Source organism: Muscardinus avellanarius (assembly GCF_963383645.1).
Source record: "Muscardinus avellanarius genome assembly, chromosome: 10".
Taxonomy (NCBI): domain Eukaryota; kingdom Metazoa; phylum Chordata; class Mammalia; order Rodentia; family Gliridae; genus Muscardinus; species Muscardinus avellanarius.
The window spans coordinates 71,482,127-71,495,427 of record NC_137796.1 but is presented as its reverse complement, the minus strand read 5'-3'; the positions used below and the strand labels follow the sequence as shown (position 1 = coordinate 71,495,427).

Genomic DNA, 13,301 nt, shown 5'->3' with positions numbered 1-13,301 from the left:
AGTCTGAACTAAATCAGGAGCTTTCTCCAGCTCTCCGCCCTCCCGTGGCTGGGGCTGGGTACGGGGTCCTGCAGAGCGACAGGCCTGTATCGCTGGTCAGCATCACTATCCGGGGGTCCTTGTGCCCTCGGCCTCCTGCTCTGTGCCGGTCACAAAGCCTGGGTCCAGGACATCAGGTGTGAGGACGGCTCACCGGTGGAGAGCCAGGAGGTGTTCCTTGTGCTCCCGATTCCCTGTGCATGTGAAGGTGGACTGTTTCAGCTCTTTTATGAGTTTTCGCCCTTCTGACTTAAATTGTTCTCAGAACCAGGCACAGCAGCACACACTTGTAATCCCAGTACTCGGGGGGCTGAGGCAGGAGGACTGCAGATTTGAGGCCATTCTCTGCAATTTAGCAAGACCCTGTTTCAAAGCCTAACAATAGAAGAAGGGCTGGGCATGTAGTTCAAAGGTAGAACACCCCTGGGTTCAATCCCCAATTTAAAAAAAATTGTTTTAGAGCAGGAAACCCACAGGTTGTAGATAACCTGGTTTTTAGACTGGCAGTTGTTGTATTTTGGCACCTCTTAGAGGCATTTAGTTCTCTCTTCTGCTACCCATTCCTAATGGCAGGAGAGGTGACACTCTGATGAAGCGAGGACTCTGGGCCCCAGCTGGACTGTGTTCCTCACTCATCCTCTTCTGCTGTTCTAACTGGACCATGGTCTTCAGCCAGGACTGTTGTTGGGTGGCTCTCCAGCCACCTGGCGGTGGTACATAATCTGGGTGGATTTTTTAAAATACCTTGTGTGTGTGTATGTGTGATACTAGGGATTGAACCAGGGGCGTTCTACCTCTGAGCTACATCCCTAGCCCCCCCCCACACACACACACAATTATTACTATTATTATTGTTGTTGTTATTATTATTATTATTATTATTATTATTATTTGGTAGTACTGGGGTTCCTGGAAACCCTCTACCTCCAGGCTATACTCCCAGACCTATGTTTTTATTTGGCAACAGGGTCTCTTAAGCCAGCAAGGCTGGCTTCGAACCTGCACGATCCTCCTGTCTCCGCCTCCCAAGCGCGGGGATTACAAGCGTGCGCTACCACGCCCGGTTTATTATTATTATTTTGAAACAGGGTTTCTGTATATAACACCGAGGTTCTTGCTAAGTTGCCGAGGCTGGCCTTGAATCTACAATCCTCCTGTCTCAGCCTCCTAAACACTGGGATTATAGGTGTGTGCCTGCATGCCGGCTTAAATGGCTTTCTGCATAGCTGATTGGGCAGGGTTTGAGTTCGTGGCTGGATGTCTTCTAAGCCTCCTGTGTCCTGGACACAGTATGTCCCCAGCAGAATTGCTCATCCTCATTTTCCTGCTGGGCTTCCAGGCCTTTCCACAAGTATCCTCCAGTGCCTCGGAGAGGCTATTGTAAAGTAAATGAGACAAGAGGCACAGGAGTGCTGTGCTGGGCACATATGAGCCCCGATGGATGTGGGGTACCACCCTCCTGCAGGTACAGAATGCCCCGGGTGCACCATAAGCATCCCTGACTAGGAGTCACAGGGCGGCACATCTGGGAGATGCTTAGTGCTCTCTGCCCACCTGGATTGGCCAGTGAGGTCCTAGTGACCTCTGAGCTCCTGAGGACATTTATTGGGTGTGGCTGGCCCCTCTCTGGGTGCCATACCTGCCGTCTGCATGGGTCCCAGAACCTGCTCTGCACTCCTCACTGTCTGCGGTGAAGGAGTGAGGACCCTGCATGTATTCGGGCTGCACAGAGTGCTGAGCATGTGTGTGAGTGATACCCACAGCGTGGCCGAGAGGAGGAGGCGGCTGGGCCCTGTAATCCTGGAGCGAAGCGTTCATGCCACAAGTGGTGACCATGAGCCTAGCCCTGGAGTGCAGGGATGACCGTCCCGGGTCAGCACGGAGGAACCAAGCTCTGAGGCATGGAGGTGCGGCTGCGGGTTTGGCCTTGGAAGCGGCGGAAGCTTCTAGGCTCCCCTGCAGCTTCCAACAGCTGCAATTACACTCTTGGGAGTGGATTTTCCAGAGTCATGTGGGGTGCACAGCACTCCTGTCCCCAAGTGGCTCCTGGCTGTGCGGCCTTACTCTACCTGCTCCAGGACGTGCGGCTCGCAGGCCTGAAGCTTCACTCTCTTCCCTCACCTGGCGGCTGCGTCAGGAGGCCTCCAGTGACTGCCTGAGTGCCCTCCCTCCACCTCCTCCCCAGCAGCCCCGGGCTAGCGGGGCTTCGCGACTCTGCTCAGGAAGGCAGGCAAAGGCCAAGACACAGCCCCTCCCCATGCTCCAAGCCTGCCCCTCCACGACCCCCTCGTGGGATGGGCGGCCTGGTAGCTGGCCAAGGCCCAGGCAGCCCAACTCTGTCACCAGCCTCAGCTTGAGGACCCCGTGCCAGCCGCAGGCTATGGACCCTGGGGCTGGGGCTGCTCTCTCAGCCCCCCCCCCCACCCCTGCACCGTGCCAGGGCGGTGAGAAGTGCATTCCCGGGGCTGGCTAATCCCGCCCACTGTTCCATCCTGCCCCATGCAGAGCCAGACCCGTCTCCCGTGCACTCGGTGTATGAAGAAGCGCTGTCTATGTGCAGGCGTGGAAGGGGCGGTTCCTCTGAGCAGAGGTGACGATGGTCCGGGCACAGTCTAGGCAGAGTGTAAGTGGGTTGGAAGATGATTCAGACTCGTGGAAAGTGGAGGGCTCGGGTTCATGCTGGGTGGACCTGGTCATGCTGGATTTTCCATCTGAACCCCCTACAGGTCCTTTATAAAATTGGGTGGTGATGCCCACACGTTGGGGAGATCACATGACAGGGCCTCGCCGTCACCCTTGGCACACAGCAGGTGCTCAACAAACGCCCATGTCCATCTGCCCGGGCCTTCTTTCTTTTCTAACACTGAGGGCAAAGGCTACTTTCTGTCTAAGCCTGGACACCTCAGGTCCTTGGGAGGCGGCCTCAGAGCACTGATGCCATCCTGGGCCCTATGCCAGGCCTCTCCAGGTGGCCTGACTGTAGACCACTCCTGGGTGCCCAGACTTCCTCTGCACAGATGCCAGACCTGTGTCCTGAGATGCTGGGATGGAACATAAGGACCACAAGTCAGTTGGCATCCAGTCGTGTGTGTGTGTGTGTGTGTGTGTGTGTGTGTGTGTGTGTGTGTGTGTGTGTGTGTGTGTGTGTGTTCAGCACCATCTCCCTTCTCTTCCCTCTGGAGAAGAAGAGCATCTCCAAGTCAGGGCCTCAAGGAAGACTGATTAAAATCAGCTGCAGTGTGACTTAATTGGGAACATATGCTCGGAGAGGGAGCTCAACTAGTTAGAACTTTTTGCAATTAGTACACAGCTGGTTGGCGCGGAAGCCGAACTCCGGTTACCGCTTGGTACTGGGTGCGTGGGCATGCTCCTATACCCAAGGGGGGACAGGTCATTGCACTGGCCTGTGGCCTGCATGGAGCCTGACCATGGGGATGCCTTCATTCTGGTTTCCTGAAAGTCGTTGGCTATTTGCACTGACCAGGAGTGACCTGCAGACATAAGCCTAACACCTAGGGGGCAGGAAGGGCGTACTGAGGCCTCTCGCATACAAGCAGCTCTCACCAGCCCACCAGGAGGCTGGCAAGCCCAGTGCCCAGACTGCTGCTGTCACAGGTGCGGGGAGGCCCCACTGGAGATGGGAAACTGAGGCCTCTGGGTAGCTGGCATGTGGAGGATGAACTTTCCTTCTTTCCTTCCTTTCTTCCTTCCTTCCTTCCTTCCTTTCTGTCTCAGCCATCCAAGTACTGGGGTACAGGTGTACTCCACTGTGCCTGGGTGGCATTCACTGTCTTAACTCAGTGGTAAGGTGTGTGGCTTCCCACATGTGTGGTTTTGATGTGCTAGAACCAGGGTCACCCAGGGCTCAGAGGATCTGGCTGGGCTGCCAGTGACTTCCCAGCAGGGCAGGCCGTGTCCCCACTTGGTGCAAGCACGCGTCCAGGGGGACACGGAGCAGGCCAAGCCCTGGGACTCTCTTGAGTCTTGTGTCACCCAAGAGTGACTGGAGCCAGCATTCAGACCCAATCCTACTGGATTCCCCCCCCCCAGCTTTTTATTAGCATTTTCAAGCATGCAGAGATGTGGAGAGGCCATGACAGCGAACACCCGTTTACCCACCACTCACATCCTGCTAGGGCCATTTTGCTGGCTGCTTTGTGACATCTCCACCCATCCCTCCGCCATCCATCAGTCCATTTTATTCTTTTGATGCATTTTAAAGTAAATTGCAGACATCTGTACACTTTCTCTAAATACTTGAGCATGCATGTAATTAAGCAGAATTCATCTGTGGGATTCTGAAGCCCGTGCCCCCACCATTCCGCAGCAGCGCCTAATCACGGTGCTTATTCAGGCAGGTTGGTGGTCAGGGGCCGAAGGACCCCTCCCCTGGTCTTCCTTCCCCCTGCCCTGCAGCTCAGGCCCATGGGCTGACATCTCTGCCCGGCCGGCCTGCTTCTCTCCCCAGGGGAAGCTGGGCTGGGTCATTGGTGACGCCGCTGCCCAGCCCATCTGAGTACTGCTCAGGAAAGATCCCAGACGAGCTGCCCAGTGACATTTAAAATAAGGATATCTTTTTTGGAAATGGAGTGGGTAGAAAACTGCTGGGTTTTCTGTGAGCAGAAAGCGCCCAGCACCTGGAGACGTCCCCGCTCCTGTGAGCGTCACTGGTGGCAGCACTGGTCTCCCAGCCGCACCTCCATCCATCCGGAGCCTGCCCCCATCGATGCCGCCCGTGTCCTGGATCCACCTTCCCCACAGCCCCCAGGAACTTCCCACACTGTGGCCCCTCCTGAAGCCTGGCTGGCTCCTCTCAGGAGTGTGGCTCCAGGGCAGCCCCTGCTCCCCGCCCCTGCCTCACCCGCCAAGCCTTTGCTCAAGCAGCCCAAATCGGCAACAGCCCCAGGAGCTCTGGCATCTCTAGTTCCACTGTGGATCCCTTTCTGTTGACCAGGACAGCTGGCTTCTGCATGGCCCACTGCACACACTTCTGGAACACTCTGTGGGCATCGCTCCCTGCAGGCCATGGTGCTGGGGGATGCCCGGGTGTAGGTGAGTCCCCAAGACTGCTCCCTGGCTCGAAGCAGGCCCCTCGAGCCCTGGAGCTGTGCCAGCGCGTTATGCCTGTATCCCATCCCCAGCCTAACTGCTGGGTGTTCCCACTGGTGTATCCCAAGGGCACCGAGAGGAGAAGCATACTTGCTTCTGCAATGCCAAAGGCCACAGAAACCCCTAACCTGCCACAAGGTGAGAAGGTGACATAGCCATTTTATAGACACTCACACCCCCAAGCTGTGCTCCCACTCACACCCCAGCTCACCCCTCTGCATTTCTTTCCTGGAGGCCTGTAATGAATGTCAGGACCAGAGAGCCACCACCCCACCCCCGCCCATGCCACCGAGCTGGAACTGCAGGGAAGGAAGCCAGGCATCCTGCTGGCCTCCACCCAGCCTCTTGGCCAGCATCACCCTAGGCCTCAGCCAGCCTCCGTGTGTGACTCCCCCCAGGCCACCCAGGACCTTGCATGCAGCGCCACGCCTGCCACTGCTAACTTGATGTCTTTACCTGATTGCATTAATAAGAACATGGACTTCAGTGCTGGGTGCAATGGTGCGGGACCACAATCCCAGTACTTGGGAGGCTGACAGAGGAGGATCAAAGAGTCAAGGCCAGCCTCAGCAACTTAGTGAGACCTTGTTTCAAAATGAAAAACAAAAGGAGCTGGCCTGGAAGTGTAGCTCGGAGGTAGAATGCCCTGGGTTTGATCTGAGTACCAAAAAGTAAAAAGGAGAAGATGGACTTGTGGAGATTGAGTATGTGATATGTGTCCCTCTTGCATGAAGACATTGGTGACCCATTTATCAGGAGCCTCTTTCATATCTCACTAGAATACACTAGAGATACATTTTCACCTTTCTTGTGAATTCATTTCCAGGTGTCTTCTTTTCACACATTTATACGACCAGTGGGTCTTTTAATTTTTTATTTTTAGCATTGGAGGTCAAACTCTATCTCTAAGCTACACTTCTGGCCCTTTTTCTTTTTCTTTTGGAAGAGGGTCTTGCTAAGTTGTTGAGAGTCTCACTAGGCGGCTGAATCTGGTCTAGAATCTGCAATCCCATGTCTTCGCCTCCCAAATACCGGGATCACAGGTGGTGCCACTGCCTGGAGGTCAGTGGGTCTTATCTTCAGTTACGTCTCCTTGCTGAGCGCCGTTTACGCATGAACACTAGATGCTGCCTGGTCAGCTTGTGGATCCTTGTGGTGATTCTGTAGGCACCTGCACATTTGGGGCAAGGACAGGAGTGCCCCAATCCTGGCTCCACCCTGCCCAGCTCTCTGGCCACGCACCAGGGTTCAGGGCCAGATATGGGCAGAGCTGGGCTCGGCATCTCATCTTAGCCTTGTAGCCCAGGCCAGCTTGGCTGAATGTTTATGTAAAATAAGACGCTTACAAAGCAGAAAAAAAAAAAAGCCCAGACTCACCGAGGTGAGCACAGGCTGCTCATGTTTATTAACGCTGAAGACTAAAAACAGCCAGCTCGCTGATGTGCATTTGCGTGGTGAGATTTCCACAGGCTCTGATTTCATTTGATTTTTCATGAGAGGAACGAATGCACCGTGCATGCTGAGCCCCTGCTCCTTCCTGGGTGTTGCTTCCCGAGGAGCACGCACAGACCCTAGACCACCAGCCTCACGTGGCTGGAGCACTGGGCTGTGTCCTCCACGCACAGCCCCATGGACCCAGCGCTGGGACCCTCAGACCCAGTCTGCTGGCCCAGCCCCTGAAGTTACAGGCTCGCAGATGGGTGGGGAAACAGGAGGTCCCTGAGGTCACACATGCCCAAGGTACCGTCACATGGGAGCAGTGTCTTCCCTTTGTGCTCAGGACTCCCATGTCCTGGCAGCTCAAGACCCAGAAAGCAGGTGGTGCAGTGACTGGTAGGATAGCACCCCAGGCCACTCAGCCCGGCGTCTCAGCGTCCATGCTGTCTTTATCTCCATGTGGTCCTCAAGACATTAGGAACTTTTCCAGCACTTTTTTTTTTTTTTTTTGGTGGTACTGGGGTTGGAACCCAGGGGTTTTCTACTTGGGCTATACTCCCAGACCTATTTTCATATTTTATTTGGAAACAGGGTCTCACTAAGTTGCCGAGAGCCTCACTGAGTAGCTGAGGCTGGCTTCGAACCCGTGCGATCCTCCCATCTCAGCCTCCCAAGCGCGGGGATTACAAGCGTGCGCCACCACGCCCGGCTTTTCCAGTACTTTTAATACCCTGGAATTAGGCACGGTAAACCTCACTTGTGATTCTCACTTTTAGGTGAATTGGATTTGTCCTCAGATCACAGGCTGCCTTAGAGACAGGATGTGGTGCGGGGCAGGAAGAGGGGGCAGACTGGGTGGATGCCCACCTTGAGCCCAGTTGTCCTCTGTGGGAGAGTGACTTCCCACAGGACCTGGCAAGGAGCAGGGCCGTGCATGGAGGGCACTGCTTGGCGTCCCACTCCAGGGGCCGTGTGGTTTCCCAGAGCCTCCTGGGCAGGAATGGCAGCCCGGCATTCTCAGGCTGGGGGCCCCGCCTAAGTGAAGGGGTTTCCATGACTAGAAAACTTGGGCTTGGCAGGGACAAAAACAATTCAAGCACTGTGGACAGAACACCAGAATAGAAACGAGACGTCTCACATGGCCTTCAGCAGGCCCTCGTGGGGCTGTGTTGATTTTAAAGGACATTTTGGCCAGGCGTGGTGGCACGTGCCTATAGTTCCGGTACTTAGGAGGCTGAGACGAGAGAGTCAAAAGTTTGAGGACAGCCTCAGCAACTTAGTGAGACAGTCAGCAAGTTAGCAAGACCCTGCTTCAAAATCAAAAATAAAATAGGGCTGGGGCTATAGCTTGGATGTAGAATGGGTTCAATTGCCAATATAAAAAAAGAAAAAAGAATGGGGCCTCTGGCATGTGTCCCAATACTGGCTGTACTGGCTGGCAAAACTCAGACAGGCGTGGCCTGCATGGGCTGGTGATGGCCCTGGGAGCCAAGGCGGGAATGTGGGCCACTGGGCCAGGACCTGGTCAGGGACTCAGCCACTCACTCACGGTGCCATGCATACATTTGCTGAAGTCCCCACCAGAGCAAACCCACCTGCAGGGGCTGAGGGGACTGTGGAGGCAGTGGGAATCATGCAGGGCAGAGGAGTGGCATAGTCCTGGTGGTGGTCTGGGCCATCCAAGCTCACCCTCAACCCCAAATGGCCGCCACTCAGCTCTCACACACTAACTTTCTCCTTTCCGGTGTGCTTGCCTGCCTGTCTTGGATTGAACCGAGGACATTCTGTCTCCAAGCTTCACACCCAACCCTTTCTTTAAAAATTTGAAACAAGGTCTTGCTGAGTTGCTGAGAGTCTCATGAAGTTAAAGGGGCTGGCCCCAAACTGGCAATCCTCCTGTGTCAGCCTCCAAAGTACTGGGATTCTAGGCATGCGTCAGCACACCCAGCTGCAACAGGGTTTTGTCTCCATCTCTTCCCTCCAAATTGTTTACAAGCTGCCTCCAGTAGAGATCACCGTCTGAAGGGCCCCAAGAAGTCCGCAGGGATTACAGCATCTTGTAATTGGCTGTGCTTCAGTCCTCGTCTGCTGGAGAGAGCGGAGGTCAGGAGAGCGCTGATGAGGGTGGCCAGGTGGCCCAGCTGTGTGGGACGATGGCAGACACTCAGGTGCCCAGTGGCGGGGGTCGGGCTCCCTTCACTTGGCAAGGCTCTTTCCCATGCCCACTTGGGCACACCTTCTTCAGGAGTTGTGGGTCAGGATGACTCCCTCCGTACCTGGCCAGAAAGCCATGCAGCGTGGAGCTTGGGAGCTTGGGGCCTGGGTCCCCAGCATTGGCAGTTGGTGGCAGCCACAGGCTCACGTGTCTGCCCAGCCAGGACTGCATCAGAGCTCTCAGAAGCCACCAGGAGTCTCAGCCATCCCTCTAAGGTGGGGCTGGGGCTAGACATCTTGGCTTTCAACCCGTCTCTTTAACCCCACCTCCCAGGCATTCTTTTTTTTTTTTTTTTTTTTTTGGTTGGCACTGGGGATTGAAGCCAGGGATGTTCTACCTTCAAGCCACACACCCAAACCTTTTACTTTTTATTTTGAAACAGTCACTGCAAAGCAAAAAAAAAAAAAGAAAAAAGAAAGAAAAAAAGTCTTGCTAAGTTTCTGAGACCGGCCTCCAACCTGTGATTCTCCTGTCTCAGCCTCCCAAGCACTATGGTTACAGGTGTGACCTGCGAGATGGGGGGACCTCCCCTTGGCAGTGGAGGGGAAGAAAGGGGCACAGGGGAAGACAAAGACGGCCCCCCAGCAGCCCCTCCAGGCCGCGCCGCAGCACGCTGGCCTGAGCTTGTCCATGGCCTCCACCAGGATGGTGTTGTCCACAAACCCTGCTGTGGCTGTGCTGGTGTAGCTCATAGCCTAGTACACCCACAATGGATGTGCCTGCTGCCCTGGTCTGGGGAGTGATTAGGCTGAGCCGGCTCTGGCAGCCTTCTGTTTTCTAAGCCCATTTGGAGGGAAAATGGACCAGAACCAGCTTTTTTGTTGTGTGTCTTTTTGTTGTTGTTGTTGTTGTTGGTACTAGGGGTTAAACCCAGGGATTTTCTACCTCTGAGCTATACCCCCACACACACACTTTTTTTCTTTATGCATGTGTATAATTCTGGGGATTGAAACCAGGGGCATTATACCTCTAAGCTATACCCTAGACCTTTTTATTTTGTTTTGTTTTGTTTTTGAAACAGCATCTTGCTAGGTTGCTAAGAGTCTCAGTAAGTTGCTGAGGCTTTCCTCGAGCTTGCAATCCTCCTGTCTCAGCTCCCAAGTACTAGGATTATAGGCATGTTCTACCACGCCCAGCTTAAAGGTTTATTTTTGCTTTGTTTTGTGTTTTCTTTTTTTGTGGCATTGGGAATTGAACTCAGGACCACAACACGAGAGGCAAGCACTCTAGTGCTGAGCTATAGTCCCAGCCCTTTTTTAAAAAAAACAGGATCACCCTAAGTTGTTGAGGCTGACCTCAAACCTGCAATCCTCCTGTTTCAGCCTCTCAAGTACTGGGATTACAGGGGTGAAACGCCACATTCAACTCAGAATCATCTTTCTGCTGACTAAGGATGAGAAAGAAAACACCAGTAGCCTGTGGTAACCAGGGCTTCAGAAGTATTAAGTGGATGAGAGGTCTGTGGCACCTGTGGGGCCCAGGGCAGTGCTGGTTGTCCTCACCCTCTCCCTGCCAGAGCCCCCACCCCCACTATGGCTGGGTAAGGGTGGTTGTCACCTCTTTCTGTCACCAGGACCTGGTTTATACCTGTTCTTGTCTGAGGCCAGCCTCCCCACACCCCTTGGAGCTGAGACGTTTCAGGGAAGGCTGAAATGGAAGTGGAGTTAAACTGGGTGACAGCCACCTAGGCGTATCTGGCAGTCAGGGATGGGCCTTGAAGTTGGCATGGAAGGACCCGTGCCCCCACAGAGCCACTGTGAACACTGACATCTGTTGGCCTGTTGCTCTTCTCGAGGACTTGGCAGTCCACGCAGTTGCATGCCCACTGCAGACAAGGATATCAAGGCTCAGAGAGAGAGAGTGACTTGGCCAGTCTCAAATTGCACACAAAGCAGTGCCTATTTGGAAGTACTCCAAGGCCAGCCTTTGCTGTCAGGGCGGGGGGGTTGGGTTCCCATGATGTCTCAGCATCCTTACTGCTATGACCCAAAAAACCTGACCACCCAACTTAGAGGAAGGAAGATTTGTTTGCTCACAGATTTGGAGATTTCAAGAACTTGAGTCCATGTCAGGCCAGGTCTGTGGAGCCCAGGGCCTGGTGGGAGGTAGAAAGAGGGAAAACAAGGCTCCGCTGTCACATCACAGAGACAGGAAGCAGAGAGGAAGCAGGCAAGGGCATTCACAGACACACACAGTTCCTAAGCCACACCCCCAGGGATGCGCCTCCACCCTCACCCCACCTGCCTCGGTTGCCACCTGGGAAATCCATCGCGACTCTCGTGATTTAATCATATCAGCGCTCAACATTAATTAATACACGGGCTCTTTAGGGAACAGGCTATATCTAATCGTAACTTCTGCATTGTCCTGGGTGGCAGCTGTCTGTCCTTTTCCTTGGGTCCAGTATAAGTGTCTGGCACAGGCCGTTCTGATGTTCAGTGCAGGAGAAGAGCAGCCTGCTCCTGCCCCTCTCAGGGCCGTCTTCTGCCCCAAGCAGGCAGCCAGGTGTAGGTTGGGCTGGTCGTGTGAATGCTGGAGTGCTCCTGGAGGCTTGAAGTGCAGCCAGATCTCCATCTCAGTGAACCTTGAAGGAGACGCCTACCCGCCTGTAAACTAGTGGAGGGCCACAGGGGCTTCCTAAACCTCCTGCCCAAGGCCACCTGTCCATCCCTCTTGTCCCTCTTTGAACGAGACTTGTCTCTGATAGCTCCCAGCTCAGGGCTGGAGGAGGGCAGAGGACCTGAGCCAGAAGGTGAGAGGGAGCAGGGCAGCGGCTCCCGAGGCAGTGGAGTCCAGCGTTGAGCCCTGCCTCGGCCCTCTGGCCCTGGTGGTCTCCCTCTTCTGCCTGTCAGGCCCATTTTGGTGGTCTGGGGTCCAGATAAGGTCAGTGATAGGTAAACATTCTCTTCCCATGTTGTGTGTGTGTGTTATGTGTGTGTGGTACTAGGGATTGAACTCAGGGGCATTCTGTCTCCAGTCGACACCTCCAACCTTATTTTGTTTTTGTCTTGTTTTTTGTTTGTTTAAACTTAGGCAGTTTTTATTATTACAAAGGCAGAAGGAAGGGACAGAAATTTTAAAGCGCCACGTCAGAGAAAGTGACGTGGTGCAGTGACTTGAAAATAAGACACTCTTTGTTTTTGTTTTGAAACAGGGTCTCACTAGGTTGATGAGAGTCTCACTTAGTTTGTAAGACTGTCCTCGAACCTGTGATCCTCCTGTCTCAGCCTCCCAATGTCCAGCTTGCCCCGTGTTCTGATCCAGATGGTCACCAGGACCTAGTTAGACTGTCATCCGAGGGGTGACATGAGAAGAGCCCCAGCCTATGCTGGGCCCCACGAGCCCTTACCTCCCCCTACACCCTCTCCTCCTGCCTTTCTCTCAGAGCTGCTAAGGGCAGGTCAGAGGTGTGACCCCAGGCTGAACTTGGGGTGCAGACAAGTTTCACAGGCTGGCGGAGCAGTGGGGCACACAGTGGCTGGTAAAGGACCTGGCAGGGCCCCACTTCTGACTGCTCCCTGTCCCCGGAGCCCAGCTCTGCCCCGACCCAGCAGCCACTGAGAGCTGCCTCGCCCCTGTTGCTGAGCTGTGTCTCTTTCAGCCAGGAGAGGTATTGATTTAGTTTTGAGGCCGGGTGATTTATAAATATGCATAAGGATCGGTGGTTATTTAACTGTGCTTTTTAATTCTCCTCGCGTTGCTGCCTCTTTCCAGCAGGGTCTCTTAGTATGCGAGTCAGGCACAGGGTGGCAAGCAGCCTTTCCTCCCGTTCACTGCCTGGGACCTTCCCGGGGACAGCTGGACCCGGGGCAGCCACCTCCCCGGCAGGAATGCTGGGAGAGGACGCCTCGGAGCCGGTTCCTTCACGGAGGCGGCAGCGGGCGGAGGGTTCCGTAGAGCAGCAGGTCCACGTGTGGCCCCGGCTGGCGCTCATGGATCCTTCACTCTCTGGTCCTTAAGGAAGGGAGGTCCAGGAAGACCCAGCTTACCACTAGGCAGTGGCACATGCTTGTAATCCCAGAGGGATCGCAGGTACAAGACCAGCCTCACAGCGACCTGGCGAGACCCTGCTTCAAAATAACAAATAATCAGCCAGGTGTGGTGGCACACGCCTGTAACCCCAGGACTTGGGAGGCTGAGACCGAAGGATTGCAGATTTAAAGCCAGCCTCAGCGACTTAGCAGGACCCTGTTTCCAAATATTAAAATAAGACTAGAGATGTAGCTCAGAGGTTAGAATCCCTAGCACCAAACAAACAAAATTAAACAAAAATGGTTGGGGGTGTAGCTGATGGTAGAACACTCCTGAGTTCAATCCCCCTTGTAGCACAAAAAAAGAAAGAAAAAAAATCCACATCACCGTACTCACTCCTAACTAGCAAGTCAGGTGCAGAACTTAGTCTACGAATAAAAATGCAGCAGACACCAGTCCCGCCTGGCCAGGCTTCTGCAGGACTTAGGGTGCAGCAGTTCTCAGATGCTGAGGGTGGTGACTATCGGTG

General features: G+C 54.3%; 1 protein-coding gene across 1 annotated transcript in view; it reads left to right on the top strand.

Moving 5' to 3' along the window:
- MAD1L1 (mitotic arrest deficient 1 like 1) overlaps positions 1-13,301 on the top strand; it is a 359,183-nt gene that overhangs the window by 234,485 nt on the left and 111,397 nt on the right. The gene's annotated exons all lie outside the window — the stretch shown is intronic.